At 43.5% G+C, this 21,229-nt stretch overlaps 1 protein-coding gene across 1 annotated transcript in view; it reads right to left on the bottom strand.

Moving 5' to 3' along the window:
* LOC122790520 (lysine-specific demethylase 3B-like) overlaps positions 1-21,229 on the bottom strand; it is a 1,645,389-nt gene that overhangs the window by 592,046 nt on the left and 1,032,114 nt on the right. The gene's annotated exons all lie outside the window — the stretch shown is intronic.

Consider the following 21,229-nt stretch of genomic DNA (forward strand, 5'->3'; position numbering starts at 1 on the left):
AGGGCCCCCATACACTTACAATTATCAATAATGTGCAATTAAGCTGGAAAGAAACTGAAAAAAATATTCACTGATGCATTAATTCTTACTTTTGAACTTCTGTCACAGAAGGCCTTATGTCCAGACTGACTTCTTGAGCTTTAACCCTTCCCCCTCTAAGCCAGATAGAGGACATCACACCCGATGTTGGCAAACCTGCGGAATAAGACATCTGCAACCCCCCCCCCCATCTTTCTTACCACTATACAAATAACAGTGTTGTTGATGTGAGTACCTAGTGTCATGTCTGCTGGCTCAGCATGGATTCCATATAAAGGAAGTTGTCTGAATGGAGAGATGATAAAATCACCAAACAAAGGAGAATAGTATTGTTGGACTAAATTCATCCTCCAGTTCTGATGAGTACCTTCAAAAGGTGGACTCTTTCTACAAACCTCACAAAGGCTGCACGGACATATAGACTATATTTTACATAGCATACATCATGGACTGAAGTAGGTGAAAAACTAAACTGATAGGTGAGTGCACAAATCCCAGGATAAAAAAAGTGACCAATCCTGGTAGACACTGGTGGCAGGACGGGAAATAATGACACTGTGGAACACGTAAGACATGGAAACATTCCTACAATGGGGTTAAGCCAGGCTCAGGGGAAGGATGCTCCACAATGAAGAAAGTAGTCCACAAAAACTGACAAGCCAAAATAAGCCGTAAAGATGATAGAGTGGAATATTGAGGATAAAAAAATTATGCATTACTACTATTATGCAAGAAGCTCAAAATTTCCAGACAGAAGATATACAAAAATATTGAGAGAGAAATTAGAGGAAAGAAAAATACTTGCACAAGAAAAACTGTCAAAAGCAAATTGTTGTTCATTAATACAACAGGTTCATGAAAAACATTACATAGACCAAGAAACCTTGGATTGTATGGAAAAAAGTGACTGCAGTGCGAAAAATGAAGAAAATCCAGAGATTTTTGAAAGTTATGAAGAAATATGGACATGGGAACGAAAGAGATCTGATATGATGCAATCTTTATGGAGAAAAGAAAGCCAAATTTATACAAAAAAGCAGCTCCAAATGTATTCAAAGAGAAATACAGGCAAAGGTAGCCAGATATGGATAATTTCACAATACAAAAAATAAGATCACAAAGTGGTAACATATAACAGAAGAGTAGTAAAGCAGAAGTTAAAAAAGAAATAGAAGCTGCAGGTTTTAGTGTAGAAAGTAACAGGTTATGTCACAGCATGATGTGCTGATGTAATGGTATCCATCCCTTTACATTTGAAAATAATGTTGTGATCTCTGTATATTTTGATGACTAACAATGTGCACTTGTGTATATTGCTGATATGATCTTTCTTTGCGTACTGTTCTATTATGCACAAACTACTGCTCAATAGAAAGTCTTTACTCTACATAATGTATTATCATTGTCTGTTGTATTATTTAAGTGGAGCTTTTCTCCCCAGGCCTCAGCTGTAAATGGACCCCATCCAGTTGGACTAACCCGGTTAACAAATGTAAAATAAATAAAAATAAATAAATGGCAACCAAGAAAGCAGTTTTCCATGACAAGAAAGTACAGTTTTGTACCTACTATAAACGTAGATGTTAGAGTGTTCACTCTGCTGCATTCATCACACTTGGGTTATCCTGCCATTAGGTGGTCCCGCAGTCGGCCCGAATTCCAAAGTCTTGGTCCGGCGTCGGTTGCTGTCGTTTTTTTCCCTGATGTCAGTGCACCAGGGGTATGTAAGAGGCATCCGACGCCATTTTCTTCAGTTTTTCTTGCCCCAGATGTCAGGTGCCCCCAATAGGTAGGCAAAATACATACAGATATATATATATATATATATATATATATATATATATGTATATGTATGTATATATGCATATAGCTACATAAAAATAAAACAAAACCCTTAGGCACAAGCAAATACACCACAGAGGTAGTACAGGATAGAGTGGTTGAGATAAGTTCAGCTAATTCAGAGGGGATGGAGGGAGGGTAACCTGGACTGCAGCAGGGTGAGCACTCGAACATCTACATTTATGGTAGGTACAAAACTGTACTATGTTCATCGTGTTACCCTGCTGCAGTCATCACACTTGGGTTGAATCCCAAAGCTAAGGATGTGAGGTGGAGTCAGACAGGGTTAGAAGAAGCTAGTAAGCCCTGCAAAACTGCAGTGGCAAAACCAGCTCTAGTCTTAGAGTACAGAGGTAAGTGATGGTGTTTGGTGAAGGTGTACACTGAACTCCAAGTAGCAGCTTCCAGACTATCCTTGGTTGGCACTCCCCTGAGAAAGGCTGCTGATGTAGTTGTAGCCCTGGTTGAGTGGGACCTAATGTTAGCAGGTAATGGTTTCCCATGATGTATGTAGCAAAAATGTATGCAATGCCCTATCCATTTTGAACTGGTCTGCTTTGAGATAGCTTTTCCTTGTGATCCTGTAGCATAGGCTACAAAAAGCTGGTCAGATTTTCTGAAAGCCTTAGTTTTATCCAAATAGTAACGTAATTGCCTGTGAATGTCCAAAGAGTGCAGGAGTCTTTCTCCTTTGTTCTGGGGATTTGGGAAGAAGGTGGGCAAGTGAATGGTTTTGTTTAGGGCCACACTGGATACCACCTTTGGCATAAAGGAAGGATTAGTTCGTAGAGAGACTCTGTCTTGATGAAAAATGATGAAAGGTTCCACTGCCATTAGTGCCTGTAGCTCTGAGACTCTTCCAGCTGAGGTTATTGCTAGTAGTAGGGCAGTTATCCATGAAAGAAATTGTCAGCTGAAAAAGCTGGTTCCAAGGGTGGCAATGTAAGCTTTTCCAGAACAAAGTTGAGATCCCAAGTAGGTCTTGGAGCTCTCCTTGGCGGTCTTAAGTTCTTAGCCCCTCTGAGGAACTGTCTTAGGAGTGGATATGAGAATAAAGGAGGATCCGTGCTGAAATTGCTGAGGCGTGGATCTTAATAGATGAAAAGGAAAGTCCTTTGTGTGACATCTCAGTTAAATATTGCAGAATCTGAGGGATGTTTGGATCAATGGGGGTTTAGGCCTTTAGCCTGGTTCCAGGCGCAAAATCTTTTCCATTTGTCTGAATAGGTTTTCCTGGTGCTGGGCCTCCTGGCCTCCAGAATGACATCCATAACAGCTTTGGATAAAGGTGTTGGCTGGTTGTTTAGGTAATTTGCCATGCAGCCAGGTTTAAAGTCTTGAGCTGGCTGTGTAGAATCTGATGGTCTGGCTGGGTGAGCAGGGGAGGAATTTGTGGCAAAATCCATGGTGGGCCGTGGGCCATGTTCCTTAAAACTGGGTACCAATGCTGGCGTGTCCAGTCTGGTGCAACGAGTATCATTTGTGGCCTCTCTAATCTGACTTTCAGCAGTACCTTTGCTAGAAGAGGTAGTGGAAGGAAGGCATACAATGTTAATGTTTTCCAACTGAATAAGGGGGCGTCCACTTTCCAAGCCAGTGGATGGAAGGTCCTTGTGCAAAACATTTGAAGTTGGTGGTTGTGGGGGCTTGCCAACAGATCTATGTCTGGGCGTCCCCATTTTTGAGCTATCATTGCAAATACTTGTGGATCTAGTTTCCATTCATGTGGATCCATGATGTTTCTGCTTAGGCCATCTGCCAATGTGTTTTTCTTTCCTGGCAGGAATTGTGCTTGTAATTGAACCTGGTAAGACAGTGTAGTGTTCCACAAGGTCATTGCTTGCCTGCATAGAGGGTATGAATGTGTGCCCCCTTGCTTGTTTATGTACCACATGACTGTGGCATTGTCCGTCTTTACTAGTTGTCCTGGGTGTAGAAGGTCCTTGAAAGTTGTTAGGGCATTCTGTACTGCTAGCATTTCTTTTTGATTGATATGCAGAAGCCTCTGATCTGTAGTCCATTTTCCCTGAATGCACTGCCCTGCCATGTGTGCTCCCCAGGCATAGTCCGATGCGTCTCTTGTCATAGTTTGCCTGGCTGTGGGTAAGGTGAAAGGCTGACCCTTGTTTAGGTGACATGCCTGTGCCCACCATAGAAACTCCTGTTGAAGGCAGGGAATGAGTGGTATCATTGTTTCCAAGCTGTGGCTGTGCTGAGTCCATACACTTTTCAGGCACCATTGTAATTTCCTCATATGCAGTTTTGCAAATGGTATTAGTAGTATACAAGATGCCATGAATCCCACGGCCTGCAGAATTTTTCTTGCAGGGAGTTTGGACTTTGTTGCCATTATTTTGAAATATTCAAACAGCTGTAGTTGCTTGTCTGGCGTGAGATAAGCCATCTGGGCCTATGTATTCAAGCTGGCACCCAGGAATATTATGCTTTGTGAGGGCACTAGTTTTGATTTCTTTTCGTTTACTGTGTTCCCTAGGCAACTTAGAAGGTGTTTGACAAATGCCAGATGATTTAAAAGAATGTCTTTGCTTTCTGCTTGAACAAGGCAGTCGTCCAGGTATGGGTATATTTGAATTCCTCTTTGTCTGCAGTATGCAATTACTGGTGCCCAGCATTTTGTTAAGACCCTGGGCGCAGCAGATAAGCCAAAAGGCAGTGCAGAGAATTGATAATGCATTGAACTTGCAATGAAGCGGAGGTATCTTCTGCAATTTTGTCTGATAGGGACATGCAGATATGCCTCCTTCAGTTCCAAAGTGACTAGCCAAGCATTCTTGTCCAGCATGGGAAGAAGCTGCTGTAGTGTTAGCATCTTGAATTTTGGTACTTGCAGATAGGTGTTCAGAATTTAAAGATCCAGAATGGGTCTCCATGCTTTGTCCTTTCTTGGGACTAGAAAGAGTCTTGAGTAAAATCCTTGTCCTTGCTCCTGTGTAGGTACCTGTTGAATGGCTCTCATGTTAATGTTGTTTTTGTGCCTCTGCCCATTGATTTGGTGGCAGGTTTGGCATTCCTTTGATCCTTGGTAAGGTATGAAAGTGGAATCTGTATCCTTGAGACAATGTTTAGAACCCATTTGTCTTTTGCGATGATGTGCCAGTTGTCTGCAAAAAATGCTAGTTTTCCTCCCAAGGGAGATACCAGGAGAGATTTGCTTGGTAGTTTGAAGATAGAGTCATTGGGTTGGTCTTCTGCTAGCTTGGGGCCTGTCTTCTCCTCCTTTCTGGATAGCAAAACCCCATTGGCGAGTTTTGTAAGGGCCCTGTGACTGAACTCTGCCCCTTGGGTGTCTGTATTTGCCCCACTGTGATCTGTCTGAAGCTGGAAAGGACCAGTTTTTTGTTGGCCAATTTCTGCTGAAACGAGGGGGTTGTACCTGCAAAAAATCCTTGACCATTTGCATAGACTTTGCCTTATCCTACATTTTCTTTAAAACCTCTTCTGCTTTGACAACAAATACATCCTGCTGTAAAGGTACATCCAATAATTTTGCTTTAACATGGTCAGGGAGGGTTTGTTCTTTTAACCAAGCATATCTACGTATGACACAGCCAGTAACAGCTGCTCTACAAAAAGCTTCCAATGAATCAAATCCGCATTGCAAAGTTTGTTTGCCCACCTGTTCACAGCTGCATGCAACAGATCTTGCATTTCCTTGAATTCAGGCAGTTCTGAATGTGTGCTTATTTTTTGTTTTAACTGAGACATTAGGAATTGTTGATATTTCAACATGTGAAACTGGCAATTTAATGCTCTCATAGCCAGAGTAGCTGAGGTGTATATTTTCTTTCCCCATCTATCTACGGCTCTGGAATCCCTTTCAGAGGGCACAGGATTTTTAGCCATAGAAGCCTTTGCTCCCTTAGGACCCTGGGAAATTGTTTCTGGGTCAGCGACAGGGCTTTTATAAAGGAATTTGTGAGAGTCAGGTACTCTGTAATATCTGTCTGGTTTGGCTGGAGCAGGAGGAAGAGAATCTGGATTTAAACTAGACACCAAGTAAACATCACCCAGGACAGGCGAGATAGCAAGAGGTCTGTACTGGGGTAGTAAAAGGAACACTCGGACCCTTTTCTTAGAATCTGAGTAATCCTGGTCTCTTCCAGTGGAAATGTTCCCTCATGGTATGTAAAGTTTCCCCAAAAGAGTAGTCTTCAGGGGGAGATGCTGAGGGAATAGAGTCTTCAGCATCAGAATCTTCATAAGGTGGAAAAGTGTAATCCTGTTCCCTCAGAAGAATCTGAGGAGAGAAACCTGGTCAGAGGATGCATAATCCTCCTCTTGTCTTGGTCTTTTATCAGGAGGGGGATGGGAACCCCTGATAAGGGTAATCAAATCTTCAGCCATCTTAAGCATCTGTTTCTTAGGCATGGGGCCTTGAGCTGTAGACTGATGTACAGTTTTCTTTGGTTTTAAAGGAGTTTTAAGTTTAGCATAAGATTTAATGGTGAGTGTAGTCAGTCTGAAGACACCTTCTGTAACCGAAGGTGTTTCCGTTGCACCGGTGTCTAGTTCTGCTCCGGTGTCGGTAGATGGCTGCGTCGGCCTAGTATACTCCGCATGGGAATCCGCAGCTGTCTGTGGCTCCAGCTCTGTGGTCATCAGGGGCTGCATAGGCACCTCACTGAAAACCGGAGAACCGGTGACAGGCCCAGCTGAGGCCTCAGTGTCTGGCTTATTCCTAAGCTGCCTGTCCTTATCCTTGCATTTTTATGAATGGCGGTCGGTTGCTCCGACGGCATGATATAATTAAATTTCCTACCGAAGTAATGCAGTGCAAAGTTAAAATGGCGTTTGATAGTTCATTTATTAATCCAACCACAGAAAACTTGAGCAGTCCAAACACTGGAACTTACGCTGTTCTTTTAGAAACACTGACAAGTTTATTGCACCAAAACAGTACACTAATACACTGAAAGAAGTTAACCTAGGTTTCGTCCTACATTCACTGACTTCATCAGAACAAATAAGTCCAAACTCCCACTCCCTTTAAAAATACCTATGAATTAAACAATAATTCAATTACATCATTGGTATCCATAACAACATTAAAAAGACATGCTCCTTAATGTTTTCAACTAGAAACATGATTTAACTATAAAACTCATATACTTATTGTAACAATTGCATTTCACACAAATTTCATATCTAAAACGGACCGTATATTTAGTTGGTCAACAAAAGGAATTTTGAAATTTTAAAATAATAATTATATTAATGTATAAAACCATGCTTAACATTCAAAATAATGTTTAAAATATTGAAAATAATAAATAAACCTTTTACAATAAACCTTTTAAAACTTAATCAAAGTTACTTGTACTACAAGGGACCAGGTCTATACATGAACTTTATCCTAAAATATGTTTTAACTTTAACAAAGGGGAGATACTAATACTATCATTAATGCCCGGATAGGTGGCGTCTAATCTTATTTGCCACTTCATTTCACTAATGTCCAAATGGACATCCAGTACACATCCTTGAGCATCCTTAATAATTTGTTGTATCACACTAAATTTAAATTCATGTTTGGGATGCTGTCTAATATGTCTATACAGGGCATTAGTATTTTTCATGTGTCTTATGTCTAAAACATGCTCACCTATCCTTTCTCTTAATGTTCGACAAGTTTTACCTATGTAAAATGCTGGACATTGGTCACATCTAGCAATATATACAACATTCCTACTAAAACAATCAAAATGTCCCTTAATATAGATAACTTCATGTGCTACTACTATTTTATTTCCTGTAGTGGAGATATGCTTACAAATACTACATCTTCCACACCTAAAATTTCCAACTGCCCTACAAGACTCTACTCTATGAAGATAATTCCTTTCTAAAAGATTTCTGAAAGATCTATCTTTCCTATATATATTTATGGGTGGAGTTCTGATTTTGCTGGAAACATTCACATCTAACTTCAAAAGTTCCCAGTTCCTTCGTATAACCTTAACCAGAAATTCTGTATCTACAGTGTAAGTAGTAATAAAATACAAACAATCTTTCCCTTCTCTCTCTCTACTTTTCTTTTTGCCAGTTCCCACATTAACTGCCTGTAAATCAATATCCCTGATTTCTTGTGTATTAACCTTTAATATAGGTTGATAAAATCCTTTGTCCCTTGTTACCATAATCTCCTCTTTTATAGTACTAACTAAAACAGCCGGATATCCTCCTCTTATAAACATTTCCATAATAAATTATAATTCATCCTTAAATCTCTGAAAATCATTGGTCATTCTGGCAGCCCTAACCATTTGGCCCTTAACAATAGCCTTTTTTCTGATGGCTAGGGTGCCAGCTTTGATAATTCAAATAAGAGTTGGAGAAAGTGGCCTTCCTATAGTTATTAGATGTAAGACTCTTTTTATCTTGATCTACTACTAACTGAACGTCCAAGTTACATATTTCTGTAGAACTATATGTATATGTAAATTTAAAAAATTCTACAGTGCTGTTAATGTACTTCAAAAATAATTAAAAATATTTACTATCTCCATTCCAAACAATAAAAATATCGTCCAGAAATCTTGTATAATGCTGAATATACTGTTGGCACCCTAGCCATCAGAAAAAGGCTATTGTTAAGGGCCAAATGGTTAGGGCTGCCAGAATGACCAATGATTTTCAGAGATTTAAGGATGAATTACAATTTATTATGGAAATGTTTATAAGAAGAGGATATCCGGCTGTTTTAGTTAGTACTATAAAAGAGGAGATTATAGTAAAAAGGGACAAAGGATTTTATCAACCTATATTAAAGGTTAATACACAAGAAATCAGGGATATTGATTTACAGGCAGTTAATGTGGGAACTGGCAAAAAGAAAAGTAAAGAAAGAGAAGGGAAAGATTGTTTGTATTTTATTACTACTTACACTGTAGATACAGAATTTCTGGTTAAGGTTATACGAAGGAACTGGGAACTGAAGTTAGATGTGAATGTTTCCAGCAAAATCAGAACTCCACCCATAAATATATATAGGAAAGATAGATCTTTCAGAAATCTTTTAGAAAGGAATTATCTTCATAGAGAAGAGTCTTGTAGGGCAGTTGGAAATTTTAGGTGTGGAAGATGTAGTATTTGTAAGCATATCTCCACTACAGGAAATAAAATAGTAGTAGCACATGAAGTTATCTATATTAAGGGACATTTTGATTGTTTTAGTAGGAATGTTGTATATATTGCTAGATGTGACCAATGTCCAGCATTTTATATAGGTAAAACTTGTCGAACATTAAGAGAAAGGATAGGTGAGCATGTTTTAGACACAAGACATATGAAAAATACTAATGCCTTGTATAGACATATTAGACAGCATCCCAAACATGAATTTAAATTAAGTGTGATACAACAAATTAAGGATGCTCAAGGGTGTGTATTGGATGTCCATTTGGACATTAGTGAAATGAAGTGGCAAATAAGATTAGACGCCACCACCTATCCAGGCATTAATGATAGTATTAGTATCTCCCCTTTGTTAAAGTTAAAACATATTTTAGGATAAAGTTCATGTATAGACCTGGTCCCTTGTAGTATAAGTAACTTTGATTAAATTTTAAAAGGTTTATTGTAAAAGGTTTATTTATTATTTTCAATATTTTTAAACATTATTTTGAATGTTAAGCATGGTTTTATACATTAATATACTTATTATTTAAAATTTCAAAATTCCTTTTGTTGACCAACTAAATATACGGTCCGATTTAGATATGAAATTTGTGCGAAATGTAATTGTTATAATAAGTATACGAGTTTTATAGTTAAAAACATGGTTCTGGTTGAAAACATTGTTAAGGAGCATGTCTTTTTAATGTTATGGATACCAATGATGTAATTGAATTATTGTTTAATTCATAGGTATTTTTAAAGTGAGTGGGAGTTTGGACTTATTTGTTCTGATGAAGTCCGTGAATGTAGGACAAAACCTAGGTTAACTTCTTTCAGTGTATTAGTGTACTGTTTTGGTGCAATAAACTTGTCAGTGTTTCTAAAAGAACAGCGCACGTTCCAGTGTTTGGACTGCTCAAGTTTTCCGTGGTTGGATTTGTGGTTACCAAGTTTGCTTTGAGTTCATTTATTAAACCTAGCGCAAAACCGACACCCTGTGACATCGTGGTATGGGCCTAGACAAGGAATACAATAGGAATGGAAGTCCTTATGAGGTATTTGCTTCCCACAAGAAATGCAATTGTTAACTTTTTCCGACATCGGACCGAGGGAAGAAAATGTTTCCCAACGGGGTACTTAGCTTTATTGAAGACTTCGGACTGAAATTCAAATCGAAAATCTCAGGTGTCGGCCGACCGGCACTTGCGAACTGCTTCTGCTTCGGGCACCGCATGGCAAGAAAGACTGAAGAAAATGGCATCAGATTCCTCATATACCCCTGGCACACTGACGTCAGAGAAGAAGCAACAGCAACCGATGCCGGACCAAAACTTTAGAATTCAGGCCGACTGCAGGACCGCCTGACGGCAGGATAACCCAATTGTGATGACTGCAGCAGGTAACACAATGAACATAGGTAGATCCAATGAAGCTGCAGGTTTGAAAGGGACGAGACCAGAGCTTACAGAACTAGCCTAATGTCCCAAGGAGGTGTTCTTCCTTAATCGGTGGCCTAAGTAAAACAGTACCTTTTAAAGATGCTTTGCAAAGCTTAGAAGGCCAGAGAAGCCGTAGTATCATTTACATGAAACTTGGATATAGCTGCCAGATGAAACTTGACTGTAGAAGAATTGGCACATTGATGAAAAATGCTTGTCAAAAATTTTAAAACCGCCAGAATTGGAGCAGTAAAGGGACCTAGATCACGCTGAGAGGCCCAAATAGAAAAATGCTTCCCCTTGCTGGAATAAACCTTCCTGGCAGAAGTTTGAGCTGCAACCAATTTCTTTTCAACCAGTGAAGATAATTTGTGAGTCCTGACTAACATGGGAACTGGAGCAGTCAAGTGGTGAGCTTCAGACTAACCAGGTCTGGGTGAGGTATCCCTGAGATAAGAGAGATGAGATCCTGAGCCTGATCCAATGAATAGGGTGGACACACTACATGAGACCACAGAGAAGGAAATCAGACTTGACAAGGCCAGAATGGGGCAATGAGGATGACAGAGCTCCCCAGCCTGCTAGCTTTCTGAAGGAATTTCAGGATTACAGGGAGCGGAGGAAAAGCATACAAGAGACTGGAGGACCAAACATGAACCAGAGCATCTCTGGGGGCTTCCCCATGTGGGGGGCTCAAAGCGAAAAACACACTGCACTTCACATTGGAAGCAGAGGCAAAGAGATCGCAGCAAGGCTGACCCCACTTGAGAAAAACCTGTTTCGCTACCAAAGGATTCAGAGACCACTCAACTTGTCAGGATAGTCCTGCTGAGCCTGTCAGCTAGAATGTTGGAATGTGCCCTGCCACCAGAAAACGGCCGGCAGAGATCACCCACTGCCACACTCTCATGGCTTTGTAACACAGGGGATAAGACATGACTCTCCCAGTTTGTTGATGTACTAACTGACATTGTCTGGATAGCAATCGTCCCAAGTGGAAGACTGGCATGGACAGCTTGCAGTGCTAGGAGCACCACCCTCATCTCCAAGATGTTAACATGCAGAGTCTTGTGGGAAGACCACGTGCCTTGGACTGTCCTTCCCAAGCAATGACCCCCACCAGAGTAGGAAGGCATCAGTGGTCACTGTGGTCAAAGGGGCAGACAGAATAAAGGTGTGACCACAAAGATCATCCGGGGAACAAATCCACCACATAAGAGAATCCCTGCATGCCAGGGATACGCAAATAGCATGAGACAATGGAAGATTTAGCAGGGACCACTGAACCGGAAGGGTCCACTGAAGTACCCTCATGTGCAACCGAGCCATGGCCATGATGGTACTTGAGGATGCCAAGGACCCCAACTCTTGTAAGACCAATTATGCCGTCAGCAATTGAGGTTGAAGGCTACATATGACCAAGTTTCAGGGACTGGATTTTGCCCGAGGTTAGGAAAACCTTCGTTTAAATTGTGTCCAACCTCGCTCCAATACAATCTTGAACTTGAACCAGAAACAGTAGGTATTAGAGTTAATGATTATGCCTAGCTGGTGGGCTATTTGAAGAAGGGGGTCCCTTGTTTGGCAGAGTCTATGCATGGAAGGGGTAGAAAGGCACCAGTCGTCCAGTAAGGGAAGACCTGGAAGCCCTGCACTTGCAGGTTAACAGCTACCACGGTCATCACTCAGGTGAACACCCTGGGGGCTGTAATGAGACCAAAGGGGAGCACTCTGAACTGATAATGACAGGCTCCCAGCTGGAAGCGGAGGAACCTCAGAGAGCTCCTGTACATCTTGATGTGGTAGTAGACATCCTGATCATCAACTGAGGACATCCAGTCTTTCTCCTGCAGGAAGGCCAGGATATATTGAACAGTGACCATCCAGAATTTTGTCTTGACAACTGACAGTTTTAAGATGAAAAGACCCAGAATGGGTCTCAAGTCCCCTGTCTTCGTGGCACTAAAGAACCTGGAACAGATGCTTAATCTGGACTGATCTAGGGGGACAGGCTGGATGACTTACTTTTCTAGCAGCTTTGCAACTGCCAGTGCTGCCTCCTCCCTTTGCGCTGGTGGAACGTCCGAGAGGTGTTTGGGCAGGAGCAGTGGTTTAATGATGGGGATTGAATAGCCTCTAGATATGATCTGCAACACCAGACGTTAGTCTGTGATTGACTCTCAGAATGTCTTCAGAGCAGAGCAACCCTTCAGAGCTGTTGCGCGGGTCTGTCAGAGAAAATCCCATTATTCCTCGGGCCCCCTCTGCCTCTCAGGGAAGGCAAGTCTTGAACATACTGAGAGTACCCTGAGATTTCCAAAACCACATCATCTTTGCCCCACGCCGATTCCTAGAAAAAGTGCATTAAGGGGTCGAAAAGCGGGTTTAGACTGCAGACAGTCTTCCAGTCTTTCTTGCTCTAGCCTAGAGAGAGTGTCGCATACCAGCTTTCCACAGAGGGTGGAACCGTCGTATGGGGCATTAGTGAATGACACCTTAAAGGGCTCCAAGGCGGCACAAAGCCGGAGCCAGGCATAATGCCTGATGGCAACACCTGTCTCGGCAGCTCTAGCAGTACCCTCAACAGCATGAGAGAGAGGAGATGCATAGAGGTGTTGGCAATTGACATGACTGTGGCCATCTGAGAGGAGAAAGCCTTCTTGTCTTCTGACAACATGGACCCTGGGGTAGACACAGTGATCTCTGACTAGGTCTTGCTGAAGCCTAATTACGAGCACCATGTAGTTCAGCGAATGCATTGAGAACATTGTTGAAGCATACACCCGCTTTTCAAAATGGTCCATCATCCTGGTCTCTCGGTCTGGCATATGGACCACGGAGCTCCTCTGCGCGAGCTCCTTTTTTGGAGGCCGCTGCCACCACAATAGCATTAGGGGGAATCCCTTGGTCCAGTAAGTCCTGTCTGAAAGTGCACTCAGTACCTTATCAGGACGTTTGGGGATCAGCTCCATTATGTCAGGCTCCTTCCACACCCAAGATGTAATCAGATACACCAGTGGATCTGTGGGAGGGGACACCCAGGATGTAGAGGGTCCTGCACCAAACACCTCCAGGAACTCAGACTCATCTGCAGACCAGAGACCAATCCCCCTTGCTAAGGATCTCTAGGATGTCTCCTAAGGAGACATCTTCAGGGGTGACTGGGGAGAACTCTTCCCCTCTTCCAAATCAGTGTCCTCCGTGATGGACTCCAGTGAGGAGTTTAAGTGCCTCATTTTGCATGCGTTTTCGAGGAACATCCTCGGGGGGGGGGGGGTCTTTGAGGAGGACTCAAACATCAATCGGTTCCCGTGGGGGAACCCCCTGGGGCAGAGAAGCAGCAGCCTGTCCCTGAGGGGCCAGGATAGCAGAATCCGGACAAGATACAGAGGGAGCCAAGACAGACTCAAAAGCAGAAAGAGTCCATGGTTTTGATGGAACAGAGAGGACCCTCTCCACCACATCAACAGCAGAGGGAGAACTTACCCCCTGGAGAAACCGTGATCGGGTCCAACTTACTCTGATACACAGAGAGAGAGAGAGACGGAACAAACCGCCAGGCACTGAGACTCTGAATGGGACGCTAGGCTCCAAAAGGATCGGAGCCAACACCACAATGTTGGATCCTACACCAAGATCACAGGTCCAAGAGCTGGTCGGCTCCGATCTAGTCGGAGCAGCCTCGCTCAGGGCAATGGCCGTCATCAAGTTACAGGGTAACAGCACCGACCCCTCAATGCTGAGGCGCCTCACACCCAAGCACTCAGAAATCAGGAGTCAGATGGGAGAAGGAGTGATCAGGACAAAGGCAGACTGCATACCATGAGCCCCTGAGGGGAGAGGGGCAGAAAGACTACCATCTGAATCTGTGTGCAGATAAACCTCCACATCAACTTGTCCACCTCTGCGTCAAAGACACTGGTGGACATGGAAGAAGAAGCTACAGAAACCAGTCTCAAGAGATGGTGGGGTGAAGCTGAAGGTGGCGAGCGGACCAGACACACCTCCGGCTCCTAAGAAACACAAGGGGAATGGAGCTAAGGAGAACCTGCTCCAGCAGCAGAGTGAGATTTAGCCAGGGGCTCTGACAAGGCACAGCAGTCAGGAGAACGCTTCCTTAGTCGCTCTTAGTCCTTGTGTTTTCGCTTCTCTCCATCCCTGGTCCTCTTAGCTGGAGGTTGAGTCCCAGAGACCAAGGCGGAGGAAGCAGTATAGGTGGCAGAAGCCACTGGGGCCTCAGTTGGAGGAGGAGGGAGGAGACCCTTAAGGATGACTTTATTCCTCCTGTCGATCAATGCGTGGGACTGAACCCCACGCAAAGAGAGCAGGAGGATCCAAGGTGAGCTATCCCTAAACAAAATGCACAGAGTGTGGCCATCGGCCGTGAAAAGCTTATGGTCACAATCCGTGCACTTCCTAAACCAAGGTTTGGGAGTGTCTGCCATAAGGGAAGAGCACGTAACCCAAACACACGCACTAGGCCTAGAAAGGGAAAAGTGGTCTTTTTTTTTTTTTTTTTATATAAAGTACCCGACTTCTGAGCACTAGGTTAGAAAGGAAGCAATAGCTAAGTGTGAAGATAGTAAGTTAGTAAAAAGTACAGTTGTGTACACTTACCATAAATGTAGATGTTAAGAGTGTATTCACTGTCGCAGTCATTACATTTGGGTAATCCTGCTGGCAGATTGCAGTCTTGGGTCCTGCGTCGGCTGCTGTCACCCCTTTCCTGACGTCAGGTCGTCAGGGGTATAAAAGCAGCAGCCAACGCCATTTTCTTCAGTTTTTCTTGCCCCAGATGTCAGGTGCCCCCAAAGAGGGTAGCCAAACTTTATGTATACATACAGAAATACATTAATATAAATTTTACCTTCATCTATAAGCAAATACACCACATAGGTAGTATAAATCAGAGAAGTAAAGATAAGATCCAAAAGAAAAAAGGGGGAAGGCGGGTGGGTAACCTGGACTGCAACAGTGAATACACTCTAACATCTACATTTATGGTAAGTGTACACAACTGTACTATGTTCTTCGTGTTTCACTGTTGCAGTCATTACATTTGGGTAGAGTCCCAAAGCTATGGTTGGGATGCTGGAACTAGACAGCAGTAGGAGCAGCTATGAGGCCCTGCAGAACTGCAGTGGCAAAGCCTGCCCTGGATTTAGAGTAGAGTGGCAGATAATGCTTTGTAAAGGTGTGCACAGAACTCCAAGTAGCTGGCTCTAAAATGTCTGTGGTAGGTACTCCCCTGAGAAAGGCTGCTGAGGTGGCTGCAGCTCTGGTGGAATGAGGCCTAATGCCCTTAGGCACTGGCTTGCCATGGTGCAAGTAGCAGAAACTAATGCAGTGGCCTCACCAAGAATGATGCCACACTATAAAAACAAAATGATCAATTTTAACAATTGGCTAAAGTATTGGTGTCATTCAAAGTGGATCCAGTGTCTGTCAGTCTGGGAGGACATGCTCGACAAGCCACGTTGCTTCACTAGGGATGGCTTGCACCCGTTACCCTGGGTTTTCGAATACTGGCAAAGGCTCTTGCCTCCCCCATAGTGCCTTTTTTAGGCAAGGCTCAAAAGACAAACCCACCTCCATAGACAACACAAAGAAAAAAAAACTAAGGGTAATGCTGCTCAACGCCAGAAGTCTAAACCTCAAGATGCACGCACTCGAGACTCTCCTCAGTATGGAGAATACTGATAACTGTGCAGTAACAGAAACCTAGTTCAAGGCTCCCAAGAGCACCCCAGCACTAACAGGTTATACTTCATACCATGCTTTTCGGCCCCAAAACTCAGACTGAACCACAAAAGGAGGGGGAGTATCCATATTTATCAGATACCCACACCACACCTCCAGGTTAGTGGCACTGCACGAAGCATCGGAGACCATCCATGTGCAACTAATAGTGGGCAAAACTGTCTTTCAGTTTGTAGCCTGCTACAAACCACCCTCCCAAACAGAGGAACCCCACTCAGCTTTCCTGATAACACTGGAGAATATGAAGGTCTCTCCAAACACCATTATATTGGGTGACTTCAACTATCCAAATACTGATTGGGAAAACTACTCAAGCCCAAACACCCTCGCCCAACAGTTCCTAGAATTTATACACTCAAATGCTATGGAACAACTGGTCACCACTCCCACAAGAGGGGAAAACATATCAGATCTGGTCATCACCAACATGGGGTCTCTATGTTCCACACCAGAGGTATACCCCTCATTGGCAAGATCAGACCATAAACTAATCTCACTGGACATCCATATTCCATCCCCACCCCCAGCCAAGGAAACCACGGTGAAGAACTTCTCAAAAGCAAACATCACACTTCTCAAAACCGAGGTGGAATCCTTCAAAGCCCCCCGGGGCCAGTGGAAAATATGGCCCAAAACGTAGAATCCTTTACAAAAGCATTCTATGGACACCTACAGGAATGCATGGAGCATGCTATCCCAAATAAAACCAAGACTCACTCCTCTAAAGGCAGGAGACCTGTCTGGTGGACCCCGGCCATAAATAAGCTATACAACAGAAGGAAAAAGCTACTACATGATAGAGCAAAATCCCAAAAAGGGAAAGCGTCTCTGATCAGTACTAGGAAGAAACTACGATCCCTTAATAAAATCATCTAAGGCCAGCTTCAAAAGAAAAATTGCACAAGACACTAAAGATAATCACAAGGCCTTCTTTAGTTATGTCAGGAACCTGGGAGGCAACTCCCAGATATGCTCCGAGTTGGTGCAAAATGACAAAAAATACACTGAACCCACAGACATTGCCAACATCCTGGCAGAAAGGTTCAGTGCAAACTTCTCCCCCCCCCTTCCCCCCAAAACAGCAAATGTCTATCCCAACAGATTGCAGCCTTCCTGAGTTCACAGATGCACAGGTGAGAGCTGCCCTAACCAAAACAAAAAACACAGCATCAATGGGACCAGACGGTGTTCTGGGCTGCATCTTACACGAGCTCCAAGAAGAACTAAACCCTCATATAAAGTCACTGTTCAGTCTCTGCCTTACTACAGGATATGTACCCAAGGAATGGCATACTGCAACAGTAGTCCCACTCCACAAAGGTGGTGCCACAACGGACCCCGGAAACTATCACCCTATAAGCCTGACTAGCCTGGTCTGCAAAGCTATGGACCGTATCATCATGGAATTCAAAGACATTGGGAACCTCCAAACACTGGATCCTCCCCAATTTGGTTTTGTCAAGGGCAGATCTTGCCTCTTGAACCTGGTCGACTTCTTTGAAACAGTAACCAAGTCCATAAATGAAGGGAAGGTACACAGCCTACCCGGACCTCGCAAAAGCCTTCAACACAATAACCCACTCGGGCATCATAAATAAGCTCACCAGCTTAAATATCAACCCCTATGTCACAAGATGGGTTGCAAACTGGCTCAGGGATAGAACCCACATGGTCAGAATTGCAGGTGCCAAGTCAGACTCTAAACCAGTTACAAGTGGCGTCCCACAAGGCTCAGTTATGGGACCTCTCGTTCGGTATATATTTCTCTGAGGTACAAGTTAACACGGGAGGACTACGGCTGACCAAGTTCGCAGATGACTGCAAACTGGGTGCCATAATCGACTCGCCGACTGACACAAGCATCCTCCTAAAGGGTCTCAGAGACGGATAACTGGTGCCAGAGCCATGGCCTAAAGCTAAATGCCAAAAAGTGCATGGTCATCCCCTTTGGGAAAAACAAAGTGCCCACAAATTACCACATAGGTGGTAATCCATTAAGTACGGAAGTAGTAATTAGGGACTTGGGGACCCAAGTAGACAGCAATCTCTCCTTTGACAAACACGTTGCCAAAGTGGTTAGAAAGACCTTCTATATAGCCCACCTTATCACAAAGGGGTTCACATCTAGATCAAGAGAGGTCATTGTGCCCCCTCTACTCATCACTTATCAGGCCCATAATTGAATACAATGCCCCATATGGGATGTACCTTACCAGACCCCTACAGCTCCTGGAAAGACCCCAAAAGTACCACACCAAGAGGATCAAGGGACTCAAACAGATGCCCTATGCAGTTCGGCTAAAGAAACTCCAGCTCTACTCAGTTGCGTACCACCTACTCAGGGGCGATCTGTGTCTGACGTATAAAGCCATGTCCAACCCAGAATTAATAGACATACTCCACCTCAGGAAATCCAGATCTCTTAGAGCTACACACTCCAGGGACTTGAACCTCAGCACAGAAATAAATAGGACATGCTGGAGGAGCAGATTCATATCCCAGAGGCTCCCCTCACTCTGGAACAAAATCCCAATCCATGATAGGCAGAGCCCCTCACTGACCCTCTTCAAGAGAAATCTTGAGGAGTGGATGGGAGATCTTAAGTTTACCCCTGGGATCTCTTCTGTGTCCCTGCTTGACAGAGGTACAGTAAACTTACCTTAAAAGGGCTAACTTATGTGACCTACTATACAGAGGCACAGTCAACTAATCTAAAAGGGTGGAGAAAGCCAAACACACTCTGGCTAGGCTTATAAATGCCCTAGGGCAGATAGCCTAGTATCAACCTATGAACCACTTAGAAATAGTCTGCTTTGAGATGGGCTTTCCTTGTGATCCTGCAGCATATGCCACTAGTAATTGCTCTGTTTTCCTGAAAGCTTTGGTTCTGTCCAAGTAGAATCTAAGCTGTCTGTGTACGTCCAAAGAATGCAGAATTCTTTCCCCCTTGTTCTGTGGATTTGGGTAAAAGGTTGGCAGATGGATGACTAGGCTAAGAGCCACACTGGACACTACTTTAGGCATAAATGTTGGGTTTGTCCTCAGGGAGACTTTGCCCGGATGAAAAATGATTAAAGGTTCCACAGCCATGAGTGCCTGTAGCTCTGAAACTCGTCTTGCAGAAGTAATTGCTTAGAGCAGAGTGGTTTTCCAAAATACAAACTTCATATCAGCTATAGCAGCTGGCTCAAAAGGAGGCAGGGTGAGCTTTCCCGAGACATAGTTGAGGTCCTATGCAGGTATTGGTAGTCTTCTTGGGGGCCTTAAATTTTTGGCTCCTCTGAGGTACTGCTTTAATAAAGGGTGACAAAAAAGTGGTGGCTCTGTATTGTAATGAGCCGAAATGGCAGAAGAATGAATTTTAATAGATGAAAAAGATAAGCCATTGTCCAGCATCTCAGTTAAGTATTGCAAATTCTGAAGAATATCTGGTACCGCTGTACCAGTTCCTTGTGCGTGGTTCCAGGCACAGAATCTCTTCCATTTTCCAGCATAACACTTTCTAGTACTAGGCCTTCTGGCTTCCAGAATGACATCCATCACAGCTTTACTGAGAGGTGTTTTTTGTATGTCTACATTATCCGCCATGCTGCCAAGTTTAATGTCCTGTGTTAGCTGTGCATGAATGATTTTGCTGGGACAGTAGTAGAGGTATTTGAGGTAAGGTCCAAGCCGGGTATAGAGATAAGTTCCATAGTATTGGATACCAGTACTGGCATGGCCAGTCTGGGGCAATCAGTATCATCTTTGGCTTCTCCTGTCTGACCTTTAGGAGCACCTTGGGGAGGAGAGGCAGTGGAGGAAAGGCATATACTGATAGGTTTTTCCAGCTGAAAGATAGGGCATCTACTTTCTATGCTTGTCTGTGATATGTCCTTGTGCAGAATCTTTTTATTTGGTAACTGAGAGGGGAGGCAAATAGATCTATGTCCGGGCATCCCCATTTCCTTGTTATCATGCTGAAGACTTGTGGATCTAGCTTCCACTCCTGGGGATCCATGAGGTTTCTGCTTAGATAGTCTGCCAGAGTATTTTCCTTTCCTGGCAGGAATTGTGCCTGCAGCTGTACTTGGTAAGTCAAAGCTGTGTCCCACAAGGTCATGGCTAGTCTGCAAAGGGGGTAAGAATGTGTGACTCCCTGCTTGTTTATATACCACATGACCGTGGAGTTGTCTGTCTTTATCAGTAGTTGTCCCAGATGAAGTAGGTCCTTGAAGGCTGTCAGGGCATTTTGAACAGCTAACATCTCTTTTTGATTGATATGTAGATGCATTTGGTTTGAGGACCATGTACACTGAATGCCTCTTCTTGCCATGTGGGCTCCCCAGACATAATCTGATGCATCCGTCATTAGTGTCTGCCTGGCTGGAGGTAATGTGAATAGCTGTCCCTTGTTCTGGTGACAAGCCTTTGCCCACCATTGAAACGACTGTTGCAGGCAAGGAATGAGAGTAATGACAGTTTCCAGGCTGTGGCAATGTTGAGTCCAAACACTTTTTAGGTACCATTGAAGTTTCCTCATATGCAGTCTTGCATATGGAATTAGTAGGATGCAGGATGCCATGAAGCCCAAAGCCTGCAGAATCTTTCTTACAGATAACTGGGCATTTGTTGCCAGCATTTTGAAATAGGTAGTCAGTTGCCTTTGTCTGGCGTGAGATAAGCCATCAGGGCAGTTGTTTTCAAGCTTGCACCCAGGAATGTTATATCTTGTGAGGGTACTAGTTTTGATTTTTTGTTGATGGTGTACCCTAGGGCATGATAGAAGTCTTTTCACAAACGCCAGATGAAGAAGAATGTCCTTGTTCTCTGCTTGAATGAAACAGTCGTCAAAGTAAGGATATATTGTATTCCCCTCTGTCTGCAGAATACAATTACTGGTGCCATGCACTTTCTAAAGACCCTGGGCGCAGTAGATAAGCCAAAGGGCAGAGCAGAGAATTGGTAATGCATTGATCCAGCCTTGAATCTTAGGTACTGTCTGCATGATTGTCTGATTGGAACATGCAGGT

Source organism: Protopterus annectens, chromosome 16.part0 (assembly GCF_019279795.1).
Source record: "Protopterus annectens isolate FY-2018-M chromosome 16.part0, PAN1.0, whole genome shotgun sequence".
NCBI classification, from domain to species: Eukaryota; Metazoa; Chordata; order Ceratodontiformes; family Protopteridae; genus Protopterus; species Protopterus annectens.